Here is a 17,870-nt window from a genome sequence, read left to right as displayed (position 1 = left end):
GGCGCTTCCCCAGCGTCTAGAAGGAGACAGAAAGTTGTTTTCTGGCGGCAGAGCGGTGAGAGGCCGGTACCAGCTCTCATCCCTGCCGCGGGGAGAGACCCGGGCCAGGCAGTCAGACAGACGGGAGCGGGGGGAGGTGCCACAGTAAGTGCCGGCAGAGGCCGCCGCCGGGACCTCGCCTGGGCCGGGGCTGGGGGCCGGGCTGGGCGGGGAAGAGGAGGAGGAGGAGGAGGAGGAGGGAGGTGAGGGACGGCTCCCGCCGCCCGTCCTCCTCTGCCATGCCCTTCCTCGCCGCCCCCTCACCTCCGTAGGAGATTCTGCAGCCGGCAGGTCGCTGCCCTGCACCGGCAGCTCTGACCGCCTCCTCCCGGTAAGGAGAGGGGCTGAGAGGGAGCGGGGGGCGGCATCTCTTCCCGGCCTGCGCAGCGCACCGCCCTGCTCACCTCCGAGAGGGGCACCGGCCACCTGCCTGCAGCGGGGCCGGGGGAGGCCGGCGGCCTCGGAGCGGAGAGGGCCGCGCAGGGCTGCGTGAGGGACCGCTGCCTTCCGCAGGGCTTTGCGGAGGGCGTCCGGGCGGCGCGTCGAAGAGCCTCGGTGCGCGCGGCCGCGTTTCGGAGCTCAGCGAGCAGTGCTGGCTCCGAAGACGAGTTTCGCCGCTCACAGAGGTCGAGGATGCTTTTACAGCCTCGCGGGACTCCCAGAGAAATTGGAAGTTCTAAACCGAACTTGGGAAACATTTAAATTGAGTCGGTTGACAAAATGGAGGGCTGCTGTGGAATCAAAGAGTGAGGCAAATTGTTAACCTGACAGCGCGGTCACATAAACCCGCAGCTCTGTGACCGGTGCTAGGACACTGCCCGACAAATACCGCCCTCGGATCTTATTTTACTTCTTTTGTACAAGTCCTGCGGGGAGAACAAGAGCTGGGTGCACATCAGCGTGTGCAGAACAAGGTGTATCGGACGTGCCTGTGGCAAAGCCTGACCGGCGGTAGAATTTTTCAGCGTCCAGATACATTTTGTTAGATGTCAAGTAGAAGGGTGTTTTTGAGAAAGCAAAACCAAGGAAGATTGAGGTTACTGTTGTTACAGTTGGTTGAAATAATACTCGATCTTTTGGTTTTCCTTCAAGCAGAGGGTGTAGTCGTAGTAAGCTGTATTGTCTGACCTATGGCTTTTTTTTTTTTTTGTTCAAACATTCTGTGTATACCCAGCAGAATAAATAGATCTGTCTGCACTTTTTAAACTAAAAGTAGTTTGAAATATTCCTTCTAAGAATGTGCTTGGAGTAGGGGAGGGGGCTCTTTCTGTAACCTTAAAAAAAAAACCTCCAAAACACCAGAATGATTTTGTATTTGTTGCTTTAAGTTTTATGCTATTCCTGGCAGCATGTGGCTCGGTAGATGGAGAACTTACGAAGTCACAACTGACCAAACGGGACTTGGTTTAGACTCTTGTGTTTTGAGGGAAGGTGGAAAAATAATAAGTCTTAATTTCTTTTTTATGATGTTCATCTTGCTGCCCGTTGGAAATTGAAGCATTGATCACGGTTGTTGGTTATGTTAGTTGCCTGGGGGTTTCTATTTGAATGTGGAGGAAGTATGCAACAGGATGGTTGTGTATTTTTAGCTTTAGTTTTGAATCACTAAAGATATAAAGGATAGTGATATTCAAAAGTACATTATGTAGTTACTGAGTATGCTTCTTAATACTGTTAGGAGTGAATCTAAAAAAAAGTTTGAGGTGTTATAAATCCTGGTCATTATACTTGTTTAATGCAGTAGTGCTTCAGTATATCTTGATATACAGTTTCTGTGCCCCTTCTAAATGAATAAATAAGGAAAAGCAGCAGAGAAGGTGTTGGTTCTTGTGCTAATTAGAGGTGGAAGTCACAAATGCTGTATGGTTTAATACACGTGTGAAGGTCCACAAAGTCCTACCAAGCATTAAAAATCTCATCCTATGTTGTGTATAGATACATAAATACATCCTGCTCCCATTGGTTTTGTTTTGTTAGCTACCTGTTACCTAAGCAGATAGGATGAAAGAGAATCAGTTTTAGTCACACCAGAACAACCTTTGTAGGAGAGAATGAGCTCAAGTTATTTTTGTTCTGTTTCTGTAAAATGTATGCTCTTCTTTTAGTGAAGTCAGCTAGCCTGGCAGGGATGTTTCTTTTAGCTAGAATAGCTTCAGTTGACCATAGGAAGGGTCATGGCTGTTTAGGAATGTGTTAATAAATAGATTTCTCCAGAAGCTCCATTTGCCTAGCCAGCACTCTCAAGATACTCTCAAGTACATAATAGTCACCAGCTATGGCTGGAGTCATAGGTACGTCTCCATGTGCCCTGCTCCTTTTTGGCTAGGTGGCCCTGTGCCTGCCTCTTCATGGCCAAAAGCTGCCAGTGTAGGGGAATGATTCTGTAGAGAAATGCTGGAGACTGCATAGTGGGAACTGATATGCTGCACTGCTGTCTTCAAGAACAGTATGAGAGCTGCTCTGAAAGTGATGCCTCCTAATTTTATTATGTTGTCCCATGATGTTGGAGGTGGATGTTGGTGGTATGGCAGCAGGGGCTGAACTTTCCCATCAGTATTCTCCTATGTTTTGTTGTGGTGTGACAAATGGCAGCAAAGGGGCTATCTGACAAAATGGTGTCAGAGATGGAAATGCACATGAAGCCAAGGTGGGTCATTAAAGTACACCATGTGGAAAAAATGGCACCCATTGACTGCATTGATGCTTGCTGGAAACTGAACAGTGGATGTCAGCGAGCTGGTGGGTGCTGCATTTTAACAGTGGCACAATGACCATGGGTCATCTCTGCTGTTGTAGAGTTTTACGAGCATGGCATGCAGGCTCTTGTTCATCACTGGTGAAAATGGATAGCTAATGGTGGTGGCTATATTGAAAAATAGTGTCTCGTAGCTGAGATTTTGCTCTATCAAATAGTGTTACTGTGCTCTTCATATTTGTTGTAGTCTACATAGAAATAAATAGAAGGCATTAGTTTCAGAGCAAACTACTATAAGGGATCAGGTAGGCTTGATGGAGCCATTGGAAGGCAAACACAGGCTGTGTGCTAGTTCTCTTGAGAAATGGTGTACTGGCAAATGAGTCACTGATTTTTGCTACTTGCACTGATCTTCAGGAGGGCTCCATTCTCACATGTTGTGCAGCAAGAGCATTTTGCAGGGTGAGTGCCTTGCTTGGTCACATACAGTTTCTCAAAGTTCATCTCCTTTCTCCCTGAGCCAATTCAAAACTAGCTAAAGTGTTTGCAAAACAACAAATTTTCCAAGAAATGCTGTAGATACTCTCGAAGCACTTTTTCTTCAAGAAAACCAAGTCATGATGACAGCTTTTATTTGCCTGTTGAATTTTCTAGGGCTATTTTTCTCCTTTCATGTAAAAATGGTCAGGAAAGCATCATGGTCATTCTTGACATGCTGACCATCTTTAATAGCCAGATTGTACAGAGTAGGTAAGTCAAAGGCCAAGTGGTGGAAGGAGGGGATTTGCCAGTCCATTTTTCTTCTTTTTTAATTTTTTTTTTAAATATTTTCTTTTGTTTAACTTACTGGAATAATACAGGTTTCTATTTTTCTAATTATTTTCTCATCTTAACAATAAATTCCATGCAGTCTTGTATAATTTTGCCTGTGACTCTTTAACAGTATTCCTATGCTTTGTTTAAGAAGTGTTATCAAGAAGCTGGTTTTCTAGGTAATAGAGAAGTATCCCTGGTGCATCAAGTGATACATCCTCTCCCTGTGATTCCTCATGGATTTCTTCCAGGCTTAGTGTAGCAATGTGGCGTTTCTGTAGAATATTTTAAATACCAGCAACTGCATATCAGTGTTCTAAATACCAATGTCAGTAATATTTTTGTGATTTACTTGGTGTCTCTCTTTGTAAACCAAGGGTAACACAGCACTCATAGGACAGTGGGTTGCCTGTACACGTGGTCTCTGCTTTCTGAACATGTCAAAAGGCATGAATGATAGGTGGCCTGGCAGCGTGCACCAAGGCTGAGCTAAGGCCGGTGTTACTGAAGACCAGAAGTCCTTCACGTGAGGGAGAAGTGAGCAATGCAATTTCAGACTGCTTTCTAGAGGTTGCCCCAGAGACCCTATCCTCAGATACGAGTGCATTGTTTTTTTTCTCTTGTATCACTAGTAGAATAACATCACTGCCCTCCTGTGAAAGCTATGTGAGATGGAACTGTCCCTGGAGGCTGAGGAGGCAAGGCTTTAAGTGGAGATGCCTGAACTCATACAGAGTTGCTTCTGGTCAAAGGATGCCAGCAGAACAGGAACATTCATGTTACTGCTACTCTCGTTGGCTTTATCACATATTTAGATTGGTTCTCACTTGGTAGCTCCAAATAAGAAATTTCCGTTATAGTTGCTCTGTAGCTTTCTGTAACACCTGAAAGAAGCCAAAAACACACATTAATGGGAACGTTTGGCATCTTAACTTCTAGGTTTGTGTAGTTTTAATAAAGCACTTCTTGGTTTACTTATGTACAGGGCCCGTTGGCAGCTATCATGATCTTCAGTAGAGATTATGTTGATCACATGTAAATTACAATTGCTCAGTGATCAAAGAAAATCTGAATCTGGGGTGTGTGTACAGAGGGCAGGAGGGAACACAGGCATGAATTCAAGGCCTCGCACTTCCTTTCACTGCTCTATGTGGTCTGCTGCTGAGCCAAGGCTGACCTACTCAGAGTTGGCTTTGAGAAGACTGGCGTCTTTCCATTTTGTGTCCCTATGAAATGCTTCTGCAGACTAAAGAAAAAAAACAAAACTGAATCACTGGGCAAGCTAGGGAAGAGGGAAGAGAGTGGTTCCTCAGTGACAGGCTGCCCAGGTTCTTTCAGGGATGTGAAAGAACCTGGTCTGAGACAAACTTGCCCAAGATCATGCATTGTGGCTGCTCTGTTCGTGCATGGTGTGAGGCTGTAACACTGTGCTGCGTTGATGTACCAAAGGAACTGCTGAAACAAGGTCCTTCAGAGGGAGGAAGTTGGTTATCTCTGCTTCTTATTTGTCACAATATGAGCCATGTACAGGCAGCATGCAGCTTCTCCGTGGTTTGTTCTTTTAACTGATTTTGCCCTATGTAGTACAAGTTCTCAGAAACTGAGATCAGTTCTTGCACAGACCTCCTCGGATGAGTTTATACTCTCATTTTTTTTCTTAAGCTTCAGCTTAAAACTTCTATAAGTTGTTCAGCAAATAAGATGCACAAGTGGAAGTGTTCATTATTTCCGAATACACATAATCTTTCTTTTGTATGATTTCCTTACATGCTGCTATGAGTGGTAACCTGCTTCAAGGGTGAAAATTTTCTAATTTTCTTCACTGAATGGTAGCTGTTCTGTTACAGTTTTTCAACAGAAAATCATGATAACAGATTTCCAATATTGAGACTAAAATAGTGTCATTTTTCATTTTCATAAACTTCCTGTGATTTTGCTTTACTAGAATAATCTATGAAATAAGCCTGTCGGACCAAATTACAGGCTTGTGGTTTGTGCAAATGCTCTTTTTTTAGGCATCCTTACCAGCTTGTCTTAATGTCTTTGTCTTACTAAAGGCATGTGGGAGGCAAGAAGATGGGTCTGAATGTGTAATGTAGCAACATTGGAATGAGAAATTTACAGAGAGCATAAAATGAGGTGGACAACAGAGACTAATTGTATTGAAATTCCTTTTATGCACATGTTCTTGAGTTTGAATAACTAGTTCAGCCTACCAGATTAGAAGTCTTTGGCTCTGTATGTATAACAGAGATGTTTCTCTCAAAATAGGAGAGCTAGTCTCTCTCCCCCAAGAGTATTCCAGATGAAACTGATTCATTACTGCATTTTGCTCATATCGGGCTCCTAGTAAAGCATGTTTGAAGGCTGAATAATTCATGATGTTAGAGGTATAAACACCACACTTTTAATAGCCCAGGTGGTGTTTTTGCTTCTTGATTGCTTGTATGAGTAAGAATCATTCACTATAGTCTTTAAAGATACAAATGCCATGTCAGGACTTGGGTTTCTACCCACAAGAGGTTCTTACAAGTGAATTACTTTCTTGATAGTGTGTTTTTCACTAGGCCTTATGAGGTCCTTTAAGTATGGTAGTTATCCATCTTCTAAACACTCGCTTCCAAATATGTCCAAAGATACTGATAGGTTCTCACAGCTTGCCATCCGCCTTAATTTCAAACACTGAGAACATATTTGTCATTGAAATGGGTAGGAGGTTGTTTTTCAGTCACTGTATTAATGCTATCTGGAGTAAGTATAGCACCTATCACCCTTACGGTTCCTGCAAGTATTTGGTTACGGGTGAGAACGTGCCTTTAAGTGTTAGGATTTCATACCTTCTTTCTTCAAAAATGTTGCTTGGGCATAGTGTTTTCTCTTGCGTTTTAGAATCTAGACTCAGAAGACCAGGAGGAAAGAGATCTGGAATGGGAAAAAGCACTCTGATAAGTCTCTCTTGTAACCCCACTGTTCTTAGAAGTGCCTTTCTGAAATAAGAGCAAGCAGCATATGAACTTCATCTTGGTCTTAACAGGGATTTATAAAGCTGTGCTAGTTTTTGAGCAATTAATTAAAATCTTCCAGGAAAAAAGTATGGTGTTCACCATAGTGCATCGGACTATTACTAGTTCAAACAAGTCTGTTAAAATGAATCTTGATTAGGGGACAAATGGTGTCACCACTTTCAGTAGGCCTCCTCTCCCAGACTCTTGGATACAAGAAGGATGTGCTCCAAATCAAGGACAGGCTGTGAAAGTGTCTCTTTCCATAGTCTATTCAGAGCTCTTTACTGATGGCAACTCTCTTCTCATAGTGGCAGAACCAAGTAAGTTCTTCCATTTGTACCAAACTAATCCTGCACCATTTCAGTTTCTTAGGACCTTGCAAGTTCTATGTGGAGTTCTCGGAGGTCTTATTGGAGAGATATAATCAACAATAATTGGTCCCTAGGTTCATGACCTCATGTTTCAGAAAGACACATCAGCTGAAGGCAAACAGGTAATCTTGATGAGGGCTGATGAGTTCTGCATTCCTCTAGATGGGGCATCCCTTGCCACTATGTTTCTTACTATTGCCTTTTTTTTTCTTCCCTTGCATGTAACTTTTCATCTGAATATGTATATTTATGCATTTTTTTAGTCTCTTCTTGTCAGTGGAGTGAGCTGCCCTGCTCAACCCTTTTCAACCCTTCTGTGGCATCACTGCTGAAGATCCCGCCCCTTTTCATGGATGACACGTTGACAGCATGCTGTCAGCCTACCAGTTCTCTATTTTGCTTGTTAGGTAATCTGTGCTTAGATGCTGCCTAGTTGATGCAGCCTGTTTCCTCACTATAGTTTATTTAGCATGTTTGCTGTGATTTCCAGGTGGACATACTTGAAGATGTCTGAAAAAAATCTCTTCATCCAGCCCAGACATGATTATATGAGTAGTCTTTTTTCTTGCCTGTTTCATAGAATATAGCTGAAAGAAAGTTAACTTCTTCAAGCATAAAATGGATGAGAAAGAATAGTAATACAAATAGCAAGCAAATCTCTGAGATACCAATCAGGACGGCAAAAAAAGCATATCAATTAACCTGCATTGTTGCAAGCCAGGGTACTCTTCTCTTGACAAGAACACATCTTTCTGCCCCTCAGTTATATAGGACTGGAGTCTTTTTTCCTGGCTGAGACTGGTGTGACTTGCCAGCTCACCTGCAGGTGTGACCTATGCTGGAACGAGGAAGCGTGCAGTATAATTCTGCCTAATGTATGGTTAAATTGATAGAAAAACACTGAGGAGGCTTAGACATTCTATTCCTCTGACAGCCTTCTACAAATGCAAGCTATTAATGACCATTGCCTTTAATGGACAAAAACAGTACTGGCAATTCCTTTGTGCTCTTTATTTAATGGCGTAACAAGCAAGCACATTAGCTATTTTTATTCATACAGCCAGACATAGGCCAGTATGGCAGAGCGGCTATGAAATGTCTGCATAGCTAAGTGGGAACACATCTGCTGTTGAGAACTAAATCTTTTTCTTTTAGTTACGGTATTTTGAGAGAGTTCCACTAGCGATCGTCTGATCTCTCTATTTGAGCTGTGGTGTAGATTTTCAAGATTTTGCATTAAAATAGGCAGAACATTCTTTTCAGTCCCTGACTTTGTCAACTGTTTCAGTCAACAATGAAGATGTAATGCAATCAGAGATGTGGGTGGTGAAGGGAGAGCCTGTGCAGGTTAAAGGTTCGGTTCTTGTCCTTTCAGGAAACTTCTGGACTATCTGTTCTGACGTGCTGCTTAGTGACAGGCGCACAGAAGGAGCCGAGTACAGTGACGCTGTTAGCAAGTGCTAGTTTAGAGAGATGCAGTGTTTACTTGGGGGGTTTTTAAATGCTGCTGAGTCCTGCAATTATGTTTTCATTGTTTCATTTTTTTTCTCCTTTTCCTTTATCTATCTACTTTAGCAGAAAAATGTCTTCCATAGCTTGACAGTTACTGCGAAAAAATCAAGGTTCCTGATAATTTAAGTCTGAATATTTCAAAGCCGAGAGTAGGTTATGGATTGACTTGGGGGTAGAGGAAGGTGAAGCCAAGCAGTTCTTATTTTCTTGAGGTGTGTGCAAGCTGACCAAATAGTAACCTCTGTACTGATGTGATCATACAACACAAAAAACTTCATGCCTGTGGCAGGTGTTAGAGGTGCTAAGGAAAGAAAAAGGAAAAAAAACAACAACATTAAATAAATAGATTGATAGATACTACACTTTCCACGGTTAGGAATTTGTCTGACACTGGAGTAGATACCTTGTTGTCACGCATTTTTGCATATCTTTACTTAATCAAGTTATAAAGCATGCTTACAAAAATCTTGTTTATATCCACCAAGTTAAGATGTTTTTACTGAGTGCTCAATGTTTGTTCCCGGTGATAGTTTTACTTCTTGGTACAACCAAACATTTTTCTTAGTTATTTTCTTAGTTATCACTTATCTACCTGTTCTGTTGGTTTTTTTTTTTTCTGTCTGTATTGTCAAAGCATGCATGTGTAACTTCCTCCTTGAAAGGTCTCTCTCTTTTTCAGATGTCAGTTGTTACACCACAAAGCTCAGCTGGAGAAGTGTACCTGCTGCTATAAAATAGCATTACTGTTTTGAAGGGGTGGAATGGGACACTTGTTGCATAGATCATCTGCTTTGTGATGTTAAGGTAATGTAATTAAACACCACCGTATAACCACCTCTCTCAGCTTCACTACAAGCAGTAAAATAGGCTGATTTATGTTTAAACTTTTAATTCAAAATGGAGTAACATCTGATGTATGCAGACAGAGCTGGGACCCTTCTGCTTCTATTGAAAATGCCGTTGAATTGCATTAGAGAAAAAAATATTCAGGCTTAACATTTTTTGGTGCTGAAGTTTGAAGCAGTACGTTGAGTTGCAATATCTCTGTGGTACCAGCATTACTGTCACTGGTAATATTAGAGAAAGGAGACATGCATATGGAACAGGGAATAGTGGAAAAGAAGATATTGATCATATACTGGAAAAAAATGCACCACAGGGGCTAATAAAGGAAAAAATGAAGAAAATATAGGCAACAGATATGAAAATCGTTATTAAAAAAAACATCTGCATTGTATATGATGATGAGCCTTTCAAGTTACAGGAAAAGCACTTCTAATATGACTAGAGGATAAGATCATTCCACTTTGGCTAGTAGTACTGAACTTGTTCTAGCACATAATGGAAGAATTATTTTCTTTGTGTATGAGGAAGAACCATTTGATACGAGGTGAATGACAAGGTTTAGGCAGTCTAGGGTAAAGTGTATCTTCCAGCGAGGTCACGATACTAAATACTATTTGTGTGTCTAGAGAAAATCTTCTAAAAATTTAAATGGTGATGAGCTGTGTGGTTTGCCTTCCTGAGTCTGCATTTTAGATTTATAAGTCATGTAACTGAACATACATATTCAAAACTGCGAATGCTGGTTTGGAATAAATATGTAGTACTTGCTGGGGTGTAATATTACATGTGTTTGTGTATTGTTACTTTATCACTAGTCATTTGTAAATATTTAAGAATGAGTTGATTTCAAAATGTTGTATCATAGGTCACATTTTCTTGTTGGGAATTTGTAAGTTTCGGAGATCTAGTCCTCAAATAGAATGCTCTTGAAATAAAGTCTTTCATTGTGACTGAGAGGGTGGGAAGGAGTGGGGAAAATTCTGTCTACGCATTTCTGTTGTGAAACGACTTTTCTTCGTGCTGCTAGTGAATTAATGTTGGAGTTTATTTTTAATTAGATGTATATAGGCAGTAATTTTTGATGGAAAACAACCTTTTATTAAAACAAAAAGAAAGTTGGAAAACTTTGTATGCTTCTAAAATATGCCCAGTTAAGCTGATGTTCTCTAACTACGCTCTAGGTACGAACGTGCAAGCTTCCTCAGGTTCCTTAGGTTTGTCTTCTAACACTTTTGGGTTCTGTTACGTGCTCCCATTGGTGTGAAAATTGTGCAGGCACAAGCAGTAGTTGTCCCAGGGTGTTTTCATCTGAATGCACAAAGTGGAGAAACAGTAGAAAGGTGGTTGTTGTCAAAGTATCCAGCTGTGCAGGTAGAAAAGGTTACCGTGTTGAGCTGCTTGTCATAACCCTTCTGCCACTAGTTGCAGCTCTGAGTCTGTTGCTAGCATAATTCTTGTGGCTGTTCATACTTTTCTTGAGGCCAGGCCAGAAGACGAACTTGCGAGAAGCCTGTTTTGTTTTATTAGCTAAACTGCTCAAATTTTGCTTGAAGCAACCCACAAACCTGCTGTGCAGACCGTGCCTCTAGATGGTCTTTCACTCCTATGGCAGACTTAAAATTTTGAATGCAATGAGAAGTTTTAGAAGCAAGTGTCTATATAAGCATGCACACACACACATACACATTCACAAATACATATATATACACACATACACTCTCTGTCCAGATCAGCTTATGTTTTATAAAGCTTTCGGGGATTCTTGATATTTTATATAACGAGAACAGCAGTGAATTAGCTACTGAAGAGAAGCATTCTTACAAACGTCTTCCTTAGCTATATCATTGAATAGCAAATCTAGAAGATCCAGATGCATGGTCTTCATGGAATGCTGACCACGTAGCTTTAGTGGTTGTAGCTATCTGAAATTGGCAGATAGATTTTGCACATTACATAGCTTTTAGTGCATCTAATTGAGTAGGCTTTTCATTTCTGATCATTACCTGGTCTTCAGAAGGAAATTGGCATGAAAGCCTAATCCCTTTCTACTGAAAACTTGAAAGCATTTCTTTGATACCATACTTATTTGCTAAAATGAAAGAAAAAAAAAAAAAGCAAAAACGAAACCAAAAAACTGCTAGTAATGCTTATTTATTTTCTACCTGTCTTAGTTCTTTTCCTTTTTTCCCTCATTTTAGTAATTTAAATGGGATCGGCATTTTCAGAGTTGTTACATGAAGCTCTCATTTTCTTCACTTGTTGTTTTCTTATGTCATCTCAGCCACCTGCTTGGGAAGATGCGTTGATTACACCTGGAACTCATTTTAGTGTTTCCATTTCTCTTAAGGTGATGTTTCTGACTTTTTAATGATCACTGTTTTTTTTTTTAATATACTTTGTCTCAACTTGTGTGTTTGGTGGTTGTTGTTTTTTTTGTTTTGTTTTGTTTTTTGAGTGCTTTTTACATTTACTTTGAGTGTAGTGGTAACAGAATCATCTTTATGAGGTTGTGTCAAAATTGAGCTCTTCTTGCTGTATAGCTGCTTGCATTGCTATACTGCAAGAGTAAGCATGTGCTGTCTCTAATCTTGTTCGTAGTAATGTTTTTGTCAACCAAGGACTTCTGTCATTCAGGGAAGAGACTTTTTAAAAAAATAAGAAAAAATTTTCAGACCATGCAGACTGAGTTTTATTGACATACAGCAAATTTACCTGGATTTGTACAAACAAGCTAACTGTAGTAGCCTTCTGCTGTCACATCCATGCAGCCAGGTGCAAAGCTCTAGAATTAATATAAAAAGTGCTTAATTTCCAATAACTTCATCCAGTATCATTTTTATCAACATAGACTTTTTCACAGAATCACAGAATGGCCAGGGTTGGAAGGGACCTCAAGGATCATGAATCTCCAACCCCCCTGCCACATGCAGGGACACCAACCTCCCCATTCAATACTAGACCAGGTTTCCCAAGGCCCCATCCAATCTGGCTTTGAACACCTCCAGGGATGGGGCATCCACAACCTCTCTGGGCAGCCTGTTCCAGCACCTCACCACTCTCATAGTAAAGAACTTCCCCCTGACATCCAACCTAAATCTTCCCTCCCTCAACTTAAAACCATTTCCCCTTGTTCTGCTGTTATCTACCCCTTCAAAGAGTTGACTCCCCTCCTGTTTGTAGGCTCCCTTTAGGTACTGAAAGGTTGCAATGAGGTCACCCTGCAGCCTTCTTTTCTCCAGGCTGAACAAGCCCAGCTCCCTCGCCTGTCTTCGTAGGGGAGGTGCTCCAGCCCCCTGATCATTGTTGTGGCTCTTCTCTGGACCCTCTCCAACAGCTCTCTATTTTTTCCCCTTCTTTACTACTGCTCTTAATTTCTTCCATCTTTTCAGTGGTGAGAAATGGGTTTGTGTATGTAAATGTTATACTATGTTTTTCCTGTATTTCCAAGTGCTTGGAACGTTTTGCTATAGACAACTACAAAATAGACTTTCTAGTAAGTCTACATAAGGTTCCTTTAACCAGTTGAGTTGGTGTGCTCCAAGATACATGGGTGAATTTAATGGTGGCTTCAGGTGAGATGGAGAAAGGTGATTCTGTGTCTTCCTCTGTTTCTTACACTATGCTGATTTATGCCTATCTTGAGGTTATCCGTGCATTCTCTGTGGCTACTTTATAATCAATTGTTGTAATACTGAAAGTCACTGACTTTATTACTATGATCAATTTAATATTTATTAAAGGAGAAATTAAATAGGTTTCTACAAACATTTCATACCTATTCTGATATAGTTCACTTGAATAAGAATGATAGATTTCTGTTATCTGCTCAGCCATTACATTTTTTAATTTCCTCATGACTCTTAGAGAGATGGTGACTTACTGTCAATTAATCATTTTTATCTTCTCTTCATTAGACATGTCAGCCCTGGCAGTAGATAATCTTAGTTTATCTCAAACTTATCTTTTGCCCGCATCCAGTGTGGGAAGGACTGTTGCAAAGAAATCTATTTTTGCCTTTTCAGCTATTATTACCATCTGATGTTAGTACTGAATTTAATTACACTCTTACATTTTGTGCACCAGCTCTTAAGTTTTTTATTATTATTTTAATGCATTTTCCAATCTGATACTCTTTGTTTTCCTAAGGATTTTTTTTTTTTTTTAATCTGTTGGCACTTTCTCTATTTTCTGTTTCTTTACAATTCACTTTTTTTTTCTGGGATATGCTTATTTGGCCTGTGTAACATCATGAAAATGTTACCATTTAGGCATAACAGCTCTTTTCTTCCCTGGTTCCCTGTGCCCTTGCCTTGTGAAGTGGTAGATATAACTTCTGTAACTTTGGACTCAGCTGGGAGCTAAACATGCAGCTTCTAATTTCCTCTCTTTTCTTGAATTGAGGATTTTGTGTACTGACAATGTTTTAATCCCCATTTCTGAAACTTAACAACATGGTACTTGTTTTGACAGGATTTCTTCCATGAGTGTGGTGAGCTCATCTACATTATGGCCACTGTTGTGTTTAGCAATGAACTAACATAAATGATAAGCTGGCTTTCTGACTTAGAACTAAGATTGCTGGAGAATGAGTAGAGGAAAAGCTTGGTTTCTTATTTCCAGATGAAGAAAACACAAGGAATCCAAAATGTCCCTTGTCACATCTCGTCATGGTTCAAAGAGTAAATTAAAATGTACAAGCCTTTGGTCAAATCAGATTCCTCTTGCATTTGGTGTGGTGTTTCCCTTACTTCCATCTCTAAGCAGCATTAACTGGACTCTTCCCCCTTTTCCACATTAACTCTGTGATTCCTGTTTGGTTTCTGAGATTTTCCTGGATAAAAAATTCGTAGTGATTTCTTCCTTCTTTCTTTTGTTCTTCTCCTTTCAACAGCGACATACAAACTTCTCAAGGCTTGTTAGATTTTATTTTCCATTAGGAAAAGATTCCTCGTTCTCATTCTTTCGTGACAACTTATGTTTCCTCATATACAGAGTGTTTCAGCTGACCTCAAACATTTTGTAATGTCAGTGCCATTTTGCCAGCTGGAGGAGTCAAGTAGTAATAGTGCCCTCTCCACTTCTGTGTCAGCTGTCTTCCTTTCATATGGGGAGCGTAAGTCTCTTAAATTCCTTCCTGATAGGTTTCCATTTTGAAAATATACTGTCTGGAATGAGGTAGCGTGTCTGCCAGCATAAAATTGGTTTGAAACACTAAGCACGCAGAACTTGTTATCAAAATACTTGTTTCTTCTTCCTTTTTTTCTTTCTTTCTTTTTGCTAACGTCACTGTTATGTAATGAAGGGACTGAGGAGTGTTACTCCATAAGTAGAGAAAAGACATTAAAGACTGCATCTTTCCTCTACAAAAATCAGCGCTGTACTGAGACCAAGTTACTCAAAACAAGTTGTAATGAAAATATACTAAAATCTTAGCCTTTAGCCTGGTTGTATTGAATACTTGGTAGAACTCCAAAGTGGTAAATAACTCCGTTTTTTTTATGGAGTACTAATCTTGTTTGCTTTGGCATCTAAAACTGAAGTCGCAGCTTATTTTTCCTAAATATACACTTTCCTTTAGAGTATCCCTTCTATGCAGTAATGGAGATATATATAACAGAGTCCAGGAGGCCAGTCACAGAGCAAGGATTCTGCTGTGTTTGGTGGTCCCAGAGGCAGGAAGGAGCAATATTAACTTCTGGTTGATGTAACAAGCACCAATCAGTCATACCACCGATACCACAGTCTGGATGGACATTGTGGCAAAGTCGTAGACTTGAAGCAATATTCTGAAGGACTTTGAGTTCATTGAGCCCTCATGTAGTCTTGTAGCCCAAGAAGGAAATAAAGAGGTGTTCATCTGGGCAAAAGGAGTGGTTTCGAGAATTATATCTGCTGTGATGTTCTGAGTAGGTATGAACAGCATAGTCAAGGCAAAAGGAAGCTCTGCTGTGCTATGAGCAGTGAGATCACATCTAGGTCATCCATTTATGTTGTGTAAATTCTCTTAATACTGATCAGAAAAAAATGAGCAGGAGGCAACTCTAGCTTTGATACCAAAGTGCAAGGAATTGCGAAGTCCAAGGAGTCACAAGGTACATTGATGGGAAAGGGGAATGCAAAAAGGGGAGCTTCCCAACTGTAACAGATTTTTAAATTTCTTTAAGAGTGTACTTGAACTGATTTAAGCATGTGGTGACTTCATTTATAGGTGGAGCTGTAAGCTAGAGACACGTTGTTCTAGACTGGCTATCTTGTTTTCTTTCTGATGTGTTTCTGATGTGATTACAGTGTGCAGTTGTGGACTGAAGTCCACAAGAAAGTGCAGTAATACTGTAAGTTGTCTGTCTCTTCGTTCGCTTCTGTTAACAGCAAGAATTTATTTTTGTTAATAGCTGCCAACAAGTGGCATGCACAAAGTAACATCTTCAAAGTAAGTCTTATACAAACAAACAAAACCACCTTTCTTCTGTAACTTCTGGTGTTAATTCCTGTCTTTCTTCTTTTTCCTTTGAGACTGTTACAAGTAGTGTCCATTTCCTTAATGTGTGATTAGGTTTGCCGTGGAGGTTTTAACATTTTTAATTTTGAGATAGTAATTTAACATGAGGTGACAAAGTGATGGACTTTCAAGTGGTGATTCCTGACATTCCCCAAAACATAGTCCATGTAAACTTATTTGCCCTTCAGGAGAGCAAATTCTTTCACTACTGTTATCAGTGTGTTCTTTATGAACTTTTTGCAATAGTGCACACATGTTAAGCAGCAGCTTGCTTTCAGAACTTTAAAGGTGTTTTTTGGAAAACGGAAAACTTGTCAATTCTGATTTAATTTTCAGATCTGATATTATCTTTAAAAGGCTCGTCAGTTGCTAGTATGTAATGATGGGTTTTAACTGAGATGTTTGTATAGGATACCATAAATTCATTTATGTCTTAGTGTCACCATCAACCACAAAGGATTTAGCTATGTATATAGTTTTATAGAGGATTAAGTAACTCACCTTTGGATTCATAAATAAATAAAACCAAAATTGTGATGACAATACAAATAAGGTAGCAAAATTACCAGACCTCCCAGGAGGCTTAACTTCTTTATGGCTTAGCTGAAACTTATGAAGCACAAAAGATGTTGCTCTTTTCCATCATAATTGTTCAACTTTTGGGTATTCTTCCTTACCGTGAGACAGTTGGAAGATGTCTGTTTATGTAAATGTGATGGAAGTGTTACCCCTAGGATCTTTGTATGCATCTTGCTCTCTTTGTAAAGTTCTCAGTGCTTCTGCCATGGTGGTGCTACAGGCAATCCCTGCTTGAGGCACCAGCAGTCTGCAGCTGTATTTTGCAAGTATGTCTGTCTGAAACTATAATGATTTAATATGATAATCTCATTGCTGGGCTCAGACATGGAACCATATAACCTATGACGTGTGGTGTAGGAACAGGGAAGCTGCACATGAGGATTATATGAACAGTCTTCATGCTAGAGCTTTCTCGTGCCAGAGCATTCTACTGTACAGACTCCTGCTAGACAGAGTTCTGAGATATTATCTTAAATATGCAAAGAACTACTGAAGCGTGGCATAAGGGTCAGAGTGCTCTTCGAACTGTGCCTTGGGGTTTTGCATTATCAGAAGCAGGCAGCAGGCTCAGACTATTTGTACCAACAGGGCAGTGATTCTCTGTGTGAGCAAGTCTCCTTTTCACAAAACTACAGAATTAGAGAAAGCAGGGGTTGGAAAGGACCTCTGGAGGTCGTCTTGTCCATCAGTGTCCAACCTTTTGACTTGCCTGAGCTGCACTAAGTGAAGAGAAATAGCCTTGTGCTGCATATAAGATATATACTACAGTTAATTTATGAAAGTAACAAACCTCTTTTAAAAAATATTTTTATTACAATGTCAAAAAAAAAAAAAAAAAGGAGAGGAAAAAAACCCATAAAACTAGTGGCATATTTGACTTGTTTGTGTGAAACTAATGCATCAATGTGTGGTTCGGTGGAAGTGGTGAGTTCTCGTGGTGTTCAACAGATTTTTGAAATTTTCCTGTTACTATGGTTCATGATTGAAAATAGTTGTTCACAAGCATATGTATTACCAAAAAGTGAATACTTGACTTGTGGCTGTGAAGTGAGGGATATTTTTCTCTGGTAAGATAGGTCCTACAAAATCCTAGTAAAGAGAAGTGATCATGTTTATCTTTGAGTTGAATATCTGATTGCAACTCCATACATTCAGTTTGAAAATGTGCAGGTAATGTATTTGTCAACTGAAAATAGAGTTGCAAATATATATTAAAAAATTAATTTTTTTTCCAGCAGTCTTGAAATCTATTCTCAAATTCCTTTATCAAAATTGCCATAATGTTTCATTTGAAATGTTGTTATGATTTGAAACATAGCAGAGATAAGTTGATTTTTTCACTTTGAAGATGTGTGTTTAACTCATTCAAATAAGTGGTCAAGTCATAAAATATTTTTAGCATTTTATGCCAACTTAGCCACCTTCCTTCAGAAAAGTAAAAGATGTACCCATAGTCAGCATCCATACTTTTAAGGATTTCCTGGAACTGGCAATTCAATTCCTTGGACTTT

At 40.0% G+C, this 17,870-nt stretch overlaps 1 protein-coding gene across 2 annotated transcripts in view; it reads left to right on the top strand.

Moving 5' to 3' along the window:
* The first annotated feature begins 223 nt into the window (after window positions 1-223).
* Window positions 224-17,870, top strand: part of DUSP16 (dual specificity phosphatase 16) — a 66,192-nt gene continuing 48,545 nt past the window's right edge. Inside the window, exons 1-2 of one of the 2 annotated variants that reach the window (XM_031603194.2) lie at window positions 224-370; window positions 9,115-9,239. The gene's annotated coding sequence lies outside the window, so the exon portion shown is untranslated. The remainder of the gene's footprint in view (window positions 371-9,114; window positions 9,240-17,870) is intronic. The other variant, XM_031603193.2, reaches the window with a different exon arrangement.

The sequence above is a fragment of the Phasianus colchicus genome, chromosome 1 (genome assembly GCF_987193195.1).
Source record: "Phasianus colchicus chromosome 1, bPhaCol1.hap1.1, whole genome shotgun sequence".
Classification (NCBI taxonomy): domain Eukaryota; kingdom Metazoa; phylum Chordata; class Aves; order Galliformes; family Phasianidae; genus Phasianus; species Phasianus colchicus.
This window is presented reverse-complemented; position numbering and strand designations above follow the sequence as displayed.